Genomic DNA, 15,935 nt, shown 5'->3' on the forward strand with positions numbered 1-15,935 from the left:
GATTTCCTCAAGAGTTTCCCCACGTCTTGGTAGTTGCAAATAACACTCTGCTTTTTGTGGCATTACTCGAAAGCTGCACAACTTTATATTTTGCACCTAAAAACAAGAGGACAAAGTGAAGATGCTGTGTGCGACAGCCGTTTCAATGTATTTTTTTTTCATTCCGGATACCATGAAAGGTAATGCAATTTGAAACGAAATTATCCACAAGCTAAGGCTTACACAGCAGCTCTTCATCGATGCACTACTGCCCACAGTCTTGTGAGCCCGCCCTTTGTGCGAGCAAGCTTCGGGGTTTAGCAGACTACTGCAAGTCGCCATGGCTATAGTAGGATATAACTTGAAAGAACAGCAGAGCAGTGACGAACACTGGGTCACGCACTACAGCGTACTGTATTGCTCCGTTCTCTAAATATCATAACAGAATCACTTTTTTTTATGTTCGGCTATGTTGAGCAAGCCACGTGTGAAAATTGCAGACCTTATAACTTTTTCTTGTAATTAGCTTCTTGTTTAGGTAAGCAGAAAAGTTTTACCAGCGGACGGCTGTTATTGTCATGGAGGACTTTAGTGTGACAGCCCTGATTGTGGGCGGAGCTTCACTGCACACTTAAATTGTATCCGCCCATATTTAGCAGTGTAGCGTGGGCTATTTGCGTGCGCACCACTCAGAGCTTATAACCGCAGTGATCAGCGCGCCCGCCCTGGTTTCTTACATCCCCGCCTCCATCGAAAGCACAGGCGAAACACAAGGCGGCCGTCTACTACGCAGTGTGAGTGCTGATTAATCAACCTTATATGGTAGAAGTTTTCTGCGGTCCTCCACTACAGTGTCTCTCGTAGCACATGTCACCTTGGAACCTTAGATCCCATATCGACAATAGGTGTGTCCACGACAGTGCGGCTGACACTGTGCGCCTACCAACTACGTGCGTGGCATCCTGCAGAGGAATTTTCCCTCTCTGCGAGACGATGCCTCCATACTAGCTGTTATTTGTGACCATGTCGGCCGACAAGCTCTGCTCTATTTTCAGAAAACGTATGGAACACAACCCTTCTTCTTCTGCTAAACTTAGCACGGGGTTCCAGCCATCTTCAGTCGTGCCTCGCCGTCATCGTTCACTAGAGAGGCGCAAAGAGTTGTATGGGTTTATGAACACGAGACGCTACGTGACTCCACCCGAAAAGTGGTGGTTGCTCTTTCCTGCTATTGTAGATAGCGCGTTGTGGTTCTGTCCTTGAACATGCACCTCGTCACTAGTGCTTTGCGTGGATGACGCTACAAAAGTGATTTTTCATGGCTTCTGGACCTTCGGCAGCACTATTTTGCGGATCAGTTCCTGGTCTACGATGTTTTTAACTTCCCTTCTCCAGAGAATTCGCGTCCGAATCGGTCGTCACGTGAAATGGTGCGAAGAAACAGGGCCGCCACTGTGGTCGTCTCGCTTTACAACAGCCTCTTTTAAGGAACATACTCCTCATGTCATGCGAGAGAGGCTTACAGAACGACGTATCTTACTTGTGCGACTTCCATCGTTGTAATGGATTAGCGATGAGGTTAGTATTCCTTCGGTAGCGACTACCTCTCTAGGCTGAAGTGGCCAACCGCTGCAACTCTGGAGGCAAGGGTACCACTAAGGCTGCAGACTGGCATGAATTTCGTCACTGCACATATTTCCACACGCCTTGCACATGCTGCACAACTGATAACTCGATAGGCGGTAGCAGATGTCCATTTGCCGAAATCTGTCAAACACCTTATAACGTTGTGGCGCATTTGACAGCCTCCCAGCTTTCAAGACGTCTCCAAAGGCCGTTGCCGCTGTGAACTACTCTGAGATGGGAATAAAACCGCGCCGACCAGATTCCGCACAAAAATGCTGACCTACGCTTTGTGGCTCTATCATTGCTCGAGTTTCGATGAGCACACCTGAACCCACAACGATTGGAATATTTTCCTCTAGATGAACGGCAAGGGGAAGGAAGCAAAAAAATGCTGTCTCCTTTTGGAAGTCAGTGTCTCACCACATAAGTTAAGGGACCACGCAAAGGCAACATTTTTTGCGCAGCCAGCACCCCCACTGCCGCACAAGCTCTCTAAGAGTCTCCTAATGCCATCTACTGCTGGCATTGAAACCAAATTTACAATGGCTGAACTGTTCGCCGCGCTCTTTTATATCAACGCGCACACCACTGCACCTAAGGCAGAAGTACACATTGTATACGCACTGGGCAGCGGCGCAGAAAGCTTTGAGAGGATTGTCAATCGCACGACTCGTGGCCGCAACACATCCACAGTTTAGATGCGACCTACAAGATCAGCACAAGACTCAGTTACCGCGTTCGATGTCGGCCGCGGCAGCCGCGTTTCAATGGAAGCAAAACGTAAAGGCGCCCGTGTGCAGAGCGATTAAAAAATCCCCAAGTGGTCGAAATTATTGCGGAGTCCTCCACCACGGCGCCTATTTTTCTCTTTCTACTTTCACTCTCATCTTCTACCCCACCCCTTCGGCGTTCTTCGGGTGTCCATCGAGATGTGAGACAACTACTGCGCTATTTCTTTTCCTCAAAAATCTAATTCAATTGAGGTACCGGTACACGTAGGTTGGGCCGGCAGTGGTGCCGCTCACGGTGCAGCGAGTGCACGCTTTCGAGAGTTAACTCGATCCACCGTGATCTCTTGATTCCACCACACCTCACCTGCCGGGCCACATGGACATGCACTACATTCACAAGCAAGAGGAGAGGCGCAGCTTGAATCCCAGCGCAACAAATCCCCCGCATTTGCCTCAAAGTTCGCCGCATGAAGTGAAAATCCTCATCCTACTCGGCCTAGCTGGAGCTACATGCGTGGCGCATGGCATCGCAGTGTGCAGGCGAAAAATGCACTGCCGCACAAACCGCACAAGGCAATATCATCAGGGTATCGCAAATTACATAGGTATTCTCCATTAAGTCTTATCCCCAACTATTCCCAGTCCGGGCCTCGGAACACCTCCTGTAAACAGGCGGTGAATAGCATTGGCGACATCGAGTCTCCCTACCTGACGCACTTCCTTATTGGAATTTTATTCCAGGCTTTGTCAAGGACTATCGCAGCAGTGCAGTCGCTATATAGGTATTGTGGGGACGCCTTCGTCCCCTGCGTTCGCTTTCCCGCATTGCACCTCCAACTGTAGTTAGCTCCCCCGCAACGCACCCTTCTCAGTTTGGTTACTCTAACAGGGGAGGGCGCTCGCGTCGCAGCGACACCAGCGCCACGGATGGCGTTTTGCTGCGCGCTCGCGGGGAGCGACGGGGTCTCTTCTCCTTGGGACCGGGAAGCGAGCGGACGTTTCGCTCGCGGCTTCGCTCTTCGCCGCGGGCGACCTCGTGTGGAAACACGTTCCCCTCAGCTCGTCCGGTCTGGCCTCGGAGCTTCCCTGTTGCCCTACCGTGGGCGAACGTTCGCTCGTAACCGTGCTGGTGAGTCGGACATCCTCGATTCCTCAGTGTATTTTGTTGCTAGCTGGCGTTACTGTTGCTATAGCAATATATGCCTTGTTTGTGTCAGCCAGTGTGTCGTTCCTTTGTTCCCGCAGAGTAAGGCCCGTCGTGGTCGCCGTGCGCTCAGTAGCGCTCGCGACCACGAGGTGGGGTCCGCGCGGCTTTGAACTGTGTCAGCCGCGATTAAACGGGGAGAACGTATTTATCTTCCCCAATTTAAACCCCACATCTGGCAGCCCAACGTGGGGCCTGCTCTTGGGACATTGGACGACTGTCTGTTCGGTTCGAGGAACGCTCTTTGTCCGGACTTGACAAGTGGTAGGCCTAGTGTGAATTTTGATCGCTAGGACCTCCGGCATGCTTTCTTGAGTGCGAGGTGTATTGCGCTGCAGCATGTTTGAACTTTTCGACATGCTCAGCATGTTTTTTGTCAAGTTTTCTCGGGAGTTTCTTCAGCCCAAGAACCACTTGGTCCGCATCGAGGGAGCGCGAGGCCTAGCTCCCGCGGAGTTGCCGAGCCCGAAGCGAGTGAGTGCGGAAGCCGCGTGGGTGGTCCGAGTTTTCTGTATATATTTTCTCGCTGTCTCTTTCTCGACCCTGGTAGCCGCGGCTCCGGGAGCCGGGTGGCCTGAGGCCACGGGTGCCGCTACGAGCTCGCTCGTATTACAGCTCGGCACCGGGCGTTCCGACACCGTCCGATACGGTGGGCGCCGGCCGCTCAGAAGCTGCTTCGTGCGTAGGACCATCCCACAAAGCTGATGTCTCCTCGCGGCTGCGTGCACGAAACCCGTTTCGGGTCTTTCTTTTGTTGGGGGTCGTCGACCGTCACAATGGTAGTGACGCCTAAGGCTTTTCAGAGCTGCCTGCACCATGTCAAAAGTGACACGACCACCGGACCGTGGTGTTAGAGGGGGCGCACTTTGCTGCCCCACCCGTTTTTTTTTAACCTCGCATGAACCGAGCATCCTCGTTCAACTTAAGAAAGGGCTTTGTTCACTCGAACTTTGCACAGCCGCCCGACACGTTTTGCTAGCGAGTTGAGCATTGAGCCACGAGGCCCTTGTGTACGCCGTTTCCCCTCCCGTGACCTATGTTAAAGGCATGCGGAGTGTGTTTCGGAAATTTTGCAAATCCAGTGCACATCCTCTCGCTGCCGCCTGCTGCGACGGATAGGCCTGTATCCTGTTCGCCGCATCCATCCGGGGCAGCTGTGGCGAGACCAGAAAGCAGCCGCCTCCGGCTGCTGTCACCCTGGCGACTACTGCAGAATCCTGGCCTGCAGTGGTCAAACGGCCCTCCTCTTCGCGGGCCTATGGACACGTAGTCCGCGGGCCATGCGAGTCGTCCCAGCGGAGACCTTCACGCAGCCTTCGCAATACCGCGGAAGACTGCGTGCACGCTGTCGGCGTGACCTCCGCTGCAAGACCTGCCTCAAGTGCATGATGACCAGGAGACTCCTCCATAGCATGTAACCTGCAGGCGCGGGGGTCTATTTAAGGTTGGGGGGATGTGGGGACGCCTTCGTCCCCTGCTTCGCTTTCCCTCAACGCACTAGTTCCCTGTAGTTAGCTCCCCCGCAACGCACTCTTCTCAGTTTTGTTGCTTTAACTAACAGGGGAGGGCGCTCGCGTCGCAGCGACACCAGCGCCACGGATGGCGTTTTGCTGCGCGCTCGCGGGAAGCGACGGGCTCTCTTTTGCTCGGGACCGGGGCGTGTGGACGTTCACGCGCAAAGCTCCGTTCTTCGCCACGGGCGACCTCGTGTGGAAACACGTTCCCCTCAGCTCGTCCCGTCTGGCCTCGGAGCTTCCCTGTTGCCCTACCGTGGGCGAACGTTCGCTCGTAACCGTGCTGGTGAGTCGGACATCCGCGATTCCTCAGTTTATTTTGTTGCTAGCTGGCGTTATTGTTGTTATAGCAATAAATGCCTTGTTTGTGTCAGCCAGTGTGTCGTTCCTTTGTTCCCGCAGAGCACGGCCCGCCGTGGTCGGCGTGCGCTCGGCAGCGTACGCGGCCACGGGGTGGGGTCCGCTCGGTTCTGAACTGGGTCAGCCGTGATTAAATGGGGAGAATGGATTTATCTTCTCATTTTAAACCCCACAATATATATATATATATATATATATATATATATATACCAGGCGAAGCACCTTGACGCAGTTCACGCCTTCGTTCAGCCTGCCTGGCTTTGCTGCCCGGCGACGCGTTCAGCCACCGTTGACGCTTGCGTTTGCTGATCTCTCGCCGTTTCGTCTTCGGAGAGTCGGCCTTCCTCCGCTGAGCCGAACCACCGGGTGCGGAATCGCTGCACCGCTTGGGAGCCATCCTCCTCCACTAGCTGCCGCACACCGACTGACGACGGAGCAGAGCTCGACGCCGCCGCGCCAACAGCTCCACCTGTCGACGAAGATGACGTCATCTTTTGGTAGCTGCGCTCGTCTATGAGTCACCCCAGGCACTGGATGTAACGCCAGACGGAAGCTATTAAAGGCTTTCGCCTTAATCGCTTCGCTTTCGGCATTGCACCTGTCTCGCGAACAGCGCGCTTCTTGCTCCCACTTTGGATGTCTTTGCACAGCCGGAACACACTCTAGCAGTTATTAATCTTACAGGTGATAGTTGCGCGTTAGCCGGTGGTTACTTACAGTTCGATAACGACGTTTCATTGCTTTTGTCACCTGTGACGTTCTTTCGAGGGCAGTATCGCGGCGGCTGAGAGGCGCTGTTCGGTTTCCGCCTTGATTGAAAGCGCGAGTTTTTAAAGTTTGGGGACTATTTCACGGCGCCTCCTCGTTTGCTATAACTCAGTTGTGCGGTCACAGCCATTCTTTGTATATGAGACGAATTTCCATCGCTCTAATGTATAATTTCACGGTATAGCACCGCGCATATTCTTAATAAGCGAGCGTTCCCTATATCTTTGGCCGTTATAAGTGGGCTCGACTCTCTCTCTCTCTCTCTCTGTGTGTGTGTGTGTGTGTGTGTGTGTGTGTGTGTGTGTGTGTGTGTGTGTGTGTGTGTGTGTGTGTGTGTGTGTGTGTGTGTGTGTGTGTGTGTGTGTGTGTGTGTGTGTGTGTGTGTGTGTGTGTGTGTGTGTGTGTGTGTGTGTGTGTGTGTGTGTGCGTGCGTGCGTGCGTGCGTGTAAGGGAACAAAAATTTTTTAAAATCGCCTTTAACGGGTATGAAGGCGGCTTCTGCGATACAATACACCTGCGTTGTAAGACATAAAAACATGTAAATAACGTTCAATAGTAACCCCATCACTAACTTTAGATAACTTCTATGACAGTTAGGCTGCCGGTTGCGATTAGACTTGTAGCCGCACTGTAAAAAATTTTCGTTCGAGAAAAGCTGGAATGTGCCAAGTCCTATGAATCGGCGCCGCGGTGCAACAACAGCTCTCACATCTAAATGGCCACTGCTAGGTTACTACAGAAACGCGCAATTCAAATATGAAGCGTTTCAGTCATTGCGTGTTTGAGCAGAGTCCAATGACGAAACAAGTCAAACACACAGTACACACGACACACGCGATATCTGCCTGAAATATCATGAAGTGCGCTACAATTTGTCGAACTTCATTCCTTCGCGGATAATTACAGTCTGCAGCTGTCTGCAGCGCGCGGAGTGAGCGGCGCATGCACAGGAGCGTAATTTGCGGCGAGCAACGCTTGGTTATTGTCGGCCTCGCAACCAGGGTTCCCGTCGATGGCTACTTTGCACCAAATTGGCTAATTGTGGATCAAATCTTGCACAAAAAAATTTCAGGTTGGCTGCCTGGCTACTTTCTGCCCACATTTAACGTTTCTTTTCGCGTATTTACTTGCCATTTCATTTAATCGCACAATCCCCGCCGGCGGCGATGGTGCGCATCGAGTCACCCCTACTCGCGGCTAGCGTAGCTAGGAAGCCTACATGTTCTAGCGATTCGACCCTAAAAATGGTGACGTCTTCTGAGAAAATATTTCACTAGAGTAGGGGACCGTGAGAGAGCGCTGCTTCCAGTTCTTCAGGCAAATGGCGATGTGACTCCTGCAGCGGCTTTGAAATGCATAGTCTGCACTTCGGAGGCTCCATGCCATGAATCCCGCTGAAGTATAATACGCTAGGAGCTATCAAAACACAAACTGCCGCTGAATCTTTTTGGATCTTCCTCAGTCGCGAAACAGGCAAGTGTAGACAATTAGCGCGCACTTGATCACGCATCATGTTTGCAATAATGGCACGCAGCGGGATCGTAAAAACACTTGCGGTGGGTGCCCTTTTCGATATACGGCGCAAGGCACATTGAAAGTTTTTGATAATTCCAATTTTTAATGCTGATGCTGAGTGCGTATTTTCCTGCGTGGACGTGACAAAAATGAGACGCGCAACAAAATGAAGATGGACTGCCTAATAGCAATTCCAGGAATCAAGTTCGTTGCACGGCTTCAAAACAGCTTCAACATTCGACTGAATTGTCAGCTATAGGATGCGACAAAATTACTCTTTCATGATCGCTACGAACGCGCGAAGACAATTTAATAATTTATTTATATATTTGCAACGTACGTGTAGCTCGAACACCATGCAAAGGGTAAAATTATTGTGCTCGTTATTCTGTTTCTTGCCTTGATTAAAAATGCTTTTATTTTTAATTTCTATTGAGCACGTATTCATAATGCCGATTACCTCAGAGTTGACTACAAATCGGACGCTAAGATATGGTGGCGTGGCTACTTTCGACAACTTTTAGCTCGCGTCCTGGCTGCTTTTAAAATGGGGCCAACGGCGGCCTTCCTGCAACGATTACTGCTGCACTGTACAGAAGACGGTATTACGTGGGCAATGCCGTGTTGGATGCATACTTTTGGTGCAGCAAACGCCCTCCTGTCTCCCAAGGTACGTATGCATTCACAATATCGTGATTAGAGGCCGCCTGTGTTAGATCCTGTCATATATGAAGCTAGCCCTTCACCCCCGCGGATAAAGAAAATAATGAGAACATGCGCAACATGCGTGAAGCTAACGAGACAGCAAAAGCAAAACGTTTTTTCGTCGAAATAGTGCTCGTGTTATAGAAACGCCTCGCTTTCAAAGCCGGCACACCTTGCAGGCACAGGACGAACGAAAGAAGGTCTTCGCTGGTGCACGTCGCGTGTCACGCCTGTCGGCTCCGCGCTGCTCGTACCGGAGCCGCGAAGGTAGCCAAGTCCGCCGCCGCCATCGGTTACCTGAGCCGGTCGGTTTAGAGAAGACGGGCGCAGCGAGTATGCCCCATGCGAGAAATTGGAGAGAATAAAGACGGTCATGGTTTGCGATTCTAGCTTGGCTTGTGCTAACCTACCAACACGTCACCCGGCCAAGCTACAGAGCGAAGGACGGCCTTCTTAGCCGCGCCGCCTCAGCGCGTCGCTTTTTTTCTTCCTCGCATATCGAGCCTCCTCTTTATTCAGCAAGGTAGTCTAGCTTGAAAGCAAATGCTCTTAAGTAGCCAGCTCATATTTGCAATGTTATTTCTTTCAGCGATTTCGCATCGCTGAATCGCTTAACCTCGATTTCAGCGAGGTTCAGCGATGCGCGAAAAGTTCTTGACGAATCGCCGGTAATAAGCGCACAATCCAAGGAATCTGCGTATAGCTCTCTTGTCATTAGGCTGTGGAAACTCTGCGATCGCAGCCGTCTTCTGAGTGCCAGGGCGAACTCCATCCTTGCTACGACGTGACCAAGGAACATCAGCTCCTCGTAGGCGAAGTGGCACTTCTCTGGTTTCAGTGTCAGTCCTGAAAACTTGATCGTTTCCAGCACTATCCGAAGCCTTCTTAGATGGTCTTCAAAGCTTGAGGAGAAGACAACAACCTCATCTAAGTAGACAAGACAAATTTGCCACTTCAAGCCTGCGAGAACCGTATCCATTACTCGCTGGAATGTCGCTGGGGCAGAGCAGAGGCCGAATGGCATCACCTTGAACTCGAAGAGTCCGTCAGGCGTGATGAACGCAGTCTTCTCGCGATCTCTTTCGTCGACTTCAATTTGCCAGTAGCCGCTCTTCAGGTCCATCGATGAGAAGTACTTAGCGTTGCAGAGCCGATCCAATTTGTCATCGATGCGAGGGAGGGGTAGACATCCTTCTTCGTAATGCTGTTCAGGCGGCGGTAATCGACGCAAAACCAAAGGGTGCCGTCTTTATTTTTCACTAGGACGACTGGTGCTGCCCAGGGGCTCCTCGATGGCTGGATTACGTCGTCACGAAGCATTTCCTCAACTTGCTTGCGGATGGCTTGGCGTTCCAGCGGCGATACGTGGTAGGGGCTCTGTCGCAGTGGTCGGGCGCGTTCGTCTGTGACAATGCGGTGCTTGGCAAGTCGGGTTCGTCGCACATTCGATGCCGATGAGAAGCAATCGCTGTATCGTTGAAGAAGACTGCGTATTTGGTCTTGTCTGCTCCGGGGTAATGCTGGTTTGATATCAAACCTGGGTTGTTGGCCTTGGTCAGATGGTTGTACGGGTTGGTCGGGGACGGCAAATATGTCTCTGATGTCTGCCAGCTCGTCGAGAAACGCAATCGTCGTACCTTTGTTTAGATGCGGGTATTCTTTGGTGAAGTTCGTTAGCAGCACTTGGGCTTGGTCATTCCGGATTTGGGCGACTCCCCTTGCGACGCCCAGTCCTCGATCCAGGAGTAACTGGGTGTTCCCCTCGACGACGCCTTCAGCAGTTTCGATGTCTCCAGTACCTATGCAGGCCAACACACTTGATCGGGGCGGCACGCTCAATGCTTCGTCGAGGACGTTTAGGGCAACGTGATGAGTCGCTATCGTCGCTGCAGATGTGGCTTTGTCCGTGGAAAGCCTGATCGACTTAGTTCGAAGGTCGATGATTGCCCGATGTTCATTCAGGAAGTCCATTCCCAAAATCCAATCTCTCGAGCATTTCTGTAGGACCAGGAAGGTTGTAGCATAGGTTCGCCCATTTACTGTAACTCTCGCGGTGCAGCGTCCTGACGGCGTAATAAGTTTGCCACCTGCGGTGCGGATCAGCGGGCCATCCCAAGTTGTTGTCACTTTCCTGAGTCGGACAGCGAGTGGCCCGCTCATGACGGAGTAGTCAGCCCCCGTGTCGACCAAGGCAGTAACCGCGTGACCGTCGACCGTAACTTCAGTCACTTGTTCGCGTTTTTACTCGTGGTCTTCGGTGTACGATCTCGGCTTCTTCGAGCAGTGCGACTGCGGTGAGCGTACTCCGACGTTACTTCTCTGGGCGATGGTATAAGGGCGATGGTATAAGAGCGATGGTATAACGCACAATAACCGAATGGAACGCTTTGCCATCAGAAATTGCCACAGAATCTGATCTATATAAATTCCAACATCTTATGCACTCATGTTTCAACAACTAAAAAGGTATTTTTTTAGCGTTCTTTTCTTCCGCCTTGTCTTCTTTTTATTTTATATTTTTTGTTTTGTACTTCAGCGCACCTTTTCCAGTGTCGTCTTTTTCTTTTTCTAGCGGTGCTGTTATTTATGCTCAAATTTTGCTGTTATGTGCATTGTTGCGACCCTTTCTGTGAGTGCCTATTTATGATTAATATTTTGTGATTTCTATTTTATTTTAGTGCAATATTTTTATCCTTATAACAATGCTTTGTACTTACTCCCCCCCCCCCCCCCCCCCCCCCTCAATGTAATACCCTCAAATGAGGGCCTTTGGGGGTATTTTGAATAAATAAATAAGTCTGGCCGCGTCGTCGTCGTCGGTGTTGTCGTCGTAGTTGAGGCATGGTCTTGCGTTTTCGTCGATGGAGGATCTTTGATATCTTTGCCACTTTTCGCCACCAGTATGACAGCAGTGGGCCGTTGTTTTTGTCCTGCTTCGACAGGCAGCACAGGATCTCTCAGATCATGAATGGTGGTTTACCAAAATCTCTAACGAAAAAAGTATACAACAACTATATATTACCCGTACTCACCTATGGGGTAGAAACGGGGAGACTAACGGAAAGGGTTCAGCTTAAGAGAACGACAATGTATCGACCAATGGAAACAAAAATAATCATGATTATCATCATCATCAGCCTGACTGTGCCCACTGCAGGGTAAAGGCTTTTCCCCAAGTACCTCGACCGACCATGTCCTTTGCCAGCCGCGGCCACCTAATCCCCCCAAACTTCTTAAATTAATGTGCCCACCTAACTTTCTGCAGTCCTATGTCACGCTTGCCTTCTCTTGGAATCCACTCCATTACCCTTAAGGACCAGCGGTTATCTTGCCTTCGCATTGCATGCCCTGCCCAAACCCATTTCTTCCTCTTCATTTCGACTAGGATGTGACTAACCCGCGTTTGCCCCCTCACCCACTCTCCCTCAGAAATCAATACAACGTCCTCCGGGCACAGTGCACATTTCCTAGCAGACGCAGATAGTTACCGAAGTGAGCAGTGGTTTCTCTGCTTTAAAGAACTGTACACTGTAAACCAAGTGATACCATTAAGTTTGGATTAGAGTGTCCGTAGCTAGAACCTTCACACCCCTACAAAACGGCAACTTTCGGTGACGAACCCTACTTATACAGAACCCTTTTGTCAGAATTCTGCATTTTTTGACCAGAAATAGTGAAAGGTGTTTATGTCACTTACACTCTTTATTAATTGATATAGCAATCATACGTCATATTTCGGGCCCTTTTTTAGATTGTGCACTTTTGTGTCATGTTATTCATTCCAGAAACGTTCCACTGTGTTTCGTGTAGGAGTGTGATGCTCTTTCAGATATTGCAGTCCCCCACACATGAAATATGTGCTAGAGACAATCGCTCGGTTTTCCTTTGCGTTCTGAATGCTTAAAACATGCAAAGAGCACTCAAAAAGAATAGGCACTTGACAGTGCATGCTTCGGCTACCACTTATTATTGTGAACCAGCAAATGCAACTTCGTGCACTCTTACAAACTGTCAGGCAATACGCTCGGGCTCGGGCACATAAAGACCGGAATTCGCTGTTCGAATATGCAATTAAAGTTGCAGGATTCTGGTTCGTAGCTCACATCCAACTACCAGTACGCACCCGTAAATGCGGCCGCGCTCTGAACGACATCGGCGACACGAAGATGGTTTGTTTTTGTACAAGGACGAAAAGCTCATCCGCATCTTCAACAACTTGAAGCTAATGCGCGAACTGCATAGCTTATCCTGTAAAAGCAAAAGAGAAAAAAAAGAAGTAAAGCTTTCATTCTTTCTACAAATCACTGCATTCGTGCCGTCTACAAGTTTTCAAATTTAAGGCTGTGAAAGCTGTAAACACCGCCTTGAAGCACCTTAGAAGCACTAAGGCATACTGGAGTTCTCTGTTCCAAATTTAGGCAATTCTCGGATGCCATATTTGCAATGCAGAATACTGTAATACAGGGAGACAGCACCATTCACAACACAAAAAAATCTTGACTTGCTGATCTAAAAGATAAAAACAAGAAAAAGAACTTCGCACATGAAACTCACACTGTTGCCGCAAGTTTATTTTTTTACAGTTATTTATACTTCATATATATCGTGTGTTGAATTTCTCTCTACATTCCTTTGCTTGTTTTCTTTTGGCGATATTTGCATGCGTTTTTTTTACACGTTGATAAAGATAGGAAGAATTGGCTGAGAGGAAATGCATCCACATCTCCTTTGGCCAACCTACTATAGATAGGTACAGGTAAAGAATGAAGGTGCAGGTGCCCCTCAGTGCAGACCCTACAGCAAATGGCATGTGCCTTAAGCTATGGTTAATCTCCTTTCATCTAGCATGTCCTGCAATGTCATGCTGTAAGCTCTAAAGGGATTATCTTCAATCTCATGCGAACCAGTGGACCCCACTAGCTGTCTTCTGTGAGCGCGCCTGAAGCTTTTTCCTGAGTTGTACCGGCCTATAGCTTACTGTATGTTGAACTCATGTAGTAATGCTTCGTACACAAAATATATTCAGACGGAGAGAACAATTCTGAAATTTCGTGAAGAGGCTTCATCGCAGACGCACTGAACAGGCAGGAAGGAGCGCGAAGTTCGCTCATGGTCGAAAAATAACGGATACGTAAGCAACTGGAGCGCTCATTGGCGCCAGAACGGCGTGACTGCTTCAATAAAGAAAGAGAAACCGTGGTGATGAGCCAATTGGCATCGGAAACCCGCGTAGAACTGGGACTGGCAACGAAGCTCATAACCCGAAATAAGCGGCCGTGCCGCTTTTCAGCGTAGAACCAAGAGCTTTCCTGTTATAACCCTTGCCGCTACTTGGAAAGTACATGTGCACGAGCTGCAATGAAACAGACGGGTATTAAAGCATTTCGTGCCCTGTCAGTGAAAGTTCTGCTTGATGCCCCTTTATGAGCACCACGTTTATCTCTCAGCAGGTGGTGACAAGGGTAGGCAACAGAGGCTCACTTACGGATCTCCGTACGGGCTTCACCATGATGTTAATCATGAAATCGAAGGTTAAGAAAGTAAAGCAAAAACTGAGCCGGCTACCATGACATCATAATACACTTTCTCCATCGCCTCCGTGCTCGTAGTGCCAAAAGGAAAGAAAGAAGTTGGCGGAAGATGGAAGCTGCAGTATCAGTGATGAGCGCATATTTTGCCGATTCCCGTCTCCCCACCCCGACCGGGCGCAAGCCACCGGGCTCCGCAGATTGACGACGCAGTCAATTCTTAGCCACTTCAGGCTACCACTAATGACCAACGGGGAATGTGATCCCACATGAAAAAATGTCAACCATGGAGAACCCGCACCTCATGCACACATCCTCTGGGGAAGCGAAAATAACTCGCCCCGAAGGGTGCCTCCTGGGGTGTAAAAAGAAACACCACGTCCCCATGGTCGCATGCGCAGAAGGAGTGGTATACAGGTTGCCGCTGACATGTGGCAAAGCATATGTAGGCCAAACGGGGCGATGTTTGAACGAGCGGCTCCGTGAACATCGGAAGAACATGGAACGGAAAGGCGATGGAAATTTGGTTGTTCATTGTCAAGAGTGTAAATGTGTACCTTTCTATAACGAGACGAAGATAGTAAGCAGGAACCGTGACCAAACGGCGCGTGAAATAATTGAAGCCATGAGCATAGCGGACAGTGGGGTTGCATGCATGAGTAGCACGTCCCTTTCACTACTATCAAAGGAAAGGGCATTTTTGCAGAAGGGAAGGTAGGACTGGTAGGACTGGACATGTGACGAGACAGTTTGTCGATTTTTTTATCATCCCGGTGTTACCATCTTCCATTTTTATCAGCTGCTGGTGTGTATAAAGAGCAGTGTTTCCCGAATAAAAATTCAGTTGTAAGTCCAGCGCTGTGTGTGTGTGTCTCTATCTTTCAGTCCGTGTCTTTTAAGCGCAGGTATATTTCAATCCTGAAAGATCCCTCAGCGCATATCCTCTGGGGAAGCGAAAATAACTCGCCCGGAAGGGCACTCCTGAAAGATCCCTCAGCGTAAACTGTGACCAACTCGACACCCCGCCAGACAAGACCACCAAACTTCCACTCATTTAGTGGGCCAAAGATGTCACCCTAACCTGGTGGCCACACTGGACCCACCTGCCCTAATTCCCGACACCTGTGGCAAATAAACTGGTCTCCTTTTCTCTATTTGTCATTTTTACAGCTCACCTTTGAGGCTCGCTTTCCGCCGTTGAGTGGCGCGCTTCGTCGGGGTAACGAAAGGCGGAGGAGTGTAGCGTAGGCATGAGCGTAGGAGGAAAGACAGCGATAGTGAAGAGCACCGTGGTGAAGAGAGCGTGAAGCTGGAGCCGCGGAACCGGTGGCGGCGGCATTGAAGCGAACTCCATATAGTTGCATAGAGGCGCCATCTTTCGTACCTCGACTTTAGGTCTACGCTGCCTTCTTCCCACGTCAGATGGCGCTAGCGATGTCGAGGAGAGGGCCACATAGACACCTAAGCCACCTGCGCAGCGCGGCCTCATTTGCATGGGAAAAAAGTGCTGTGCAGCTCAGCGGAGCCGCCGTCAAGCCTCCTGAAGTTCAAATAGACGTCAACAGCTGGCTCAAATTACGAGTTAGAGAGTATCGTAATCGTCGTAATGTCTGAAGACTCGCAGCCGATGCGGGCAGAGCAACCGGCTGCTCCGGCAACATAGGTGAGCCACGTAGGTCACGTGACCTTGGGGCGTCGTCGGAACCTGTCCACCACATTATGAGCAAACTGACCACTGTAGCAGGTGGCAGGTAAAATAAAGACTGCTCGCGGCAGCGCTTGTAGCCGCTCTAGTGCCCCAGTTGCGGGCAAAATCACTAACGCAATGCTACGCAACCTCTCCAATAACTCCTTTCAAACTTCCCCAATACATCAATGATGAACTCTAGACCCAATGCACAATACCCCCTCAGTGGAAAGATACAGAAGGATAATTATCCACAAACCCAACAAACCAACCATCCTCGCTGCTCTCGAGCCCATATCGCTTCCCTCCTGCTTAGCC

The 15,935-nt window shown here is 50.2% G+C and overlaps 1 long non-coding RNA gene across 1 annotated transcript in view; it reads right to left on the bottom strand.

Moving 5' to 3' along the window:
• The window catches only part of LOC149331910 (uncharacterized), a 140,970-nt gene extending 125,730 nt beyond the window's left edge, over positions 1-15,240 (bottom strand). The window contains exon 1 of the long non-coding RNA XR_016284861.1: positions 15,106-15,240. This is a non-coding gene — a long non-coding RNA (uncharacterized LOC149331910). The remainder of the gene's footprint in view (positions 1-15,105) is intronic.
• Positions 15,241-15,935: the final 695 nt, after the last annotated feature.

The sequence above is a fragment of the Amblyomma mixtum genome, chromosome 8, assembly GCF_055824585.1.
Source record: "Amblyomma mixtum isolate Tamu chromosome 8, ASM5582458v1, whole genome shotgun sequence".
In the NCBI taxonomy this organism is placed as follows: domain Eukaryota; kingdom Metazoa; phylum Arthropoda; class Arachnida; order Ixodida; family Ixodidae; genus Amblyomma; species Amblyomma mixtum.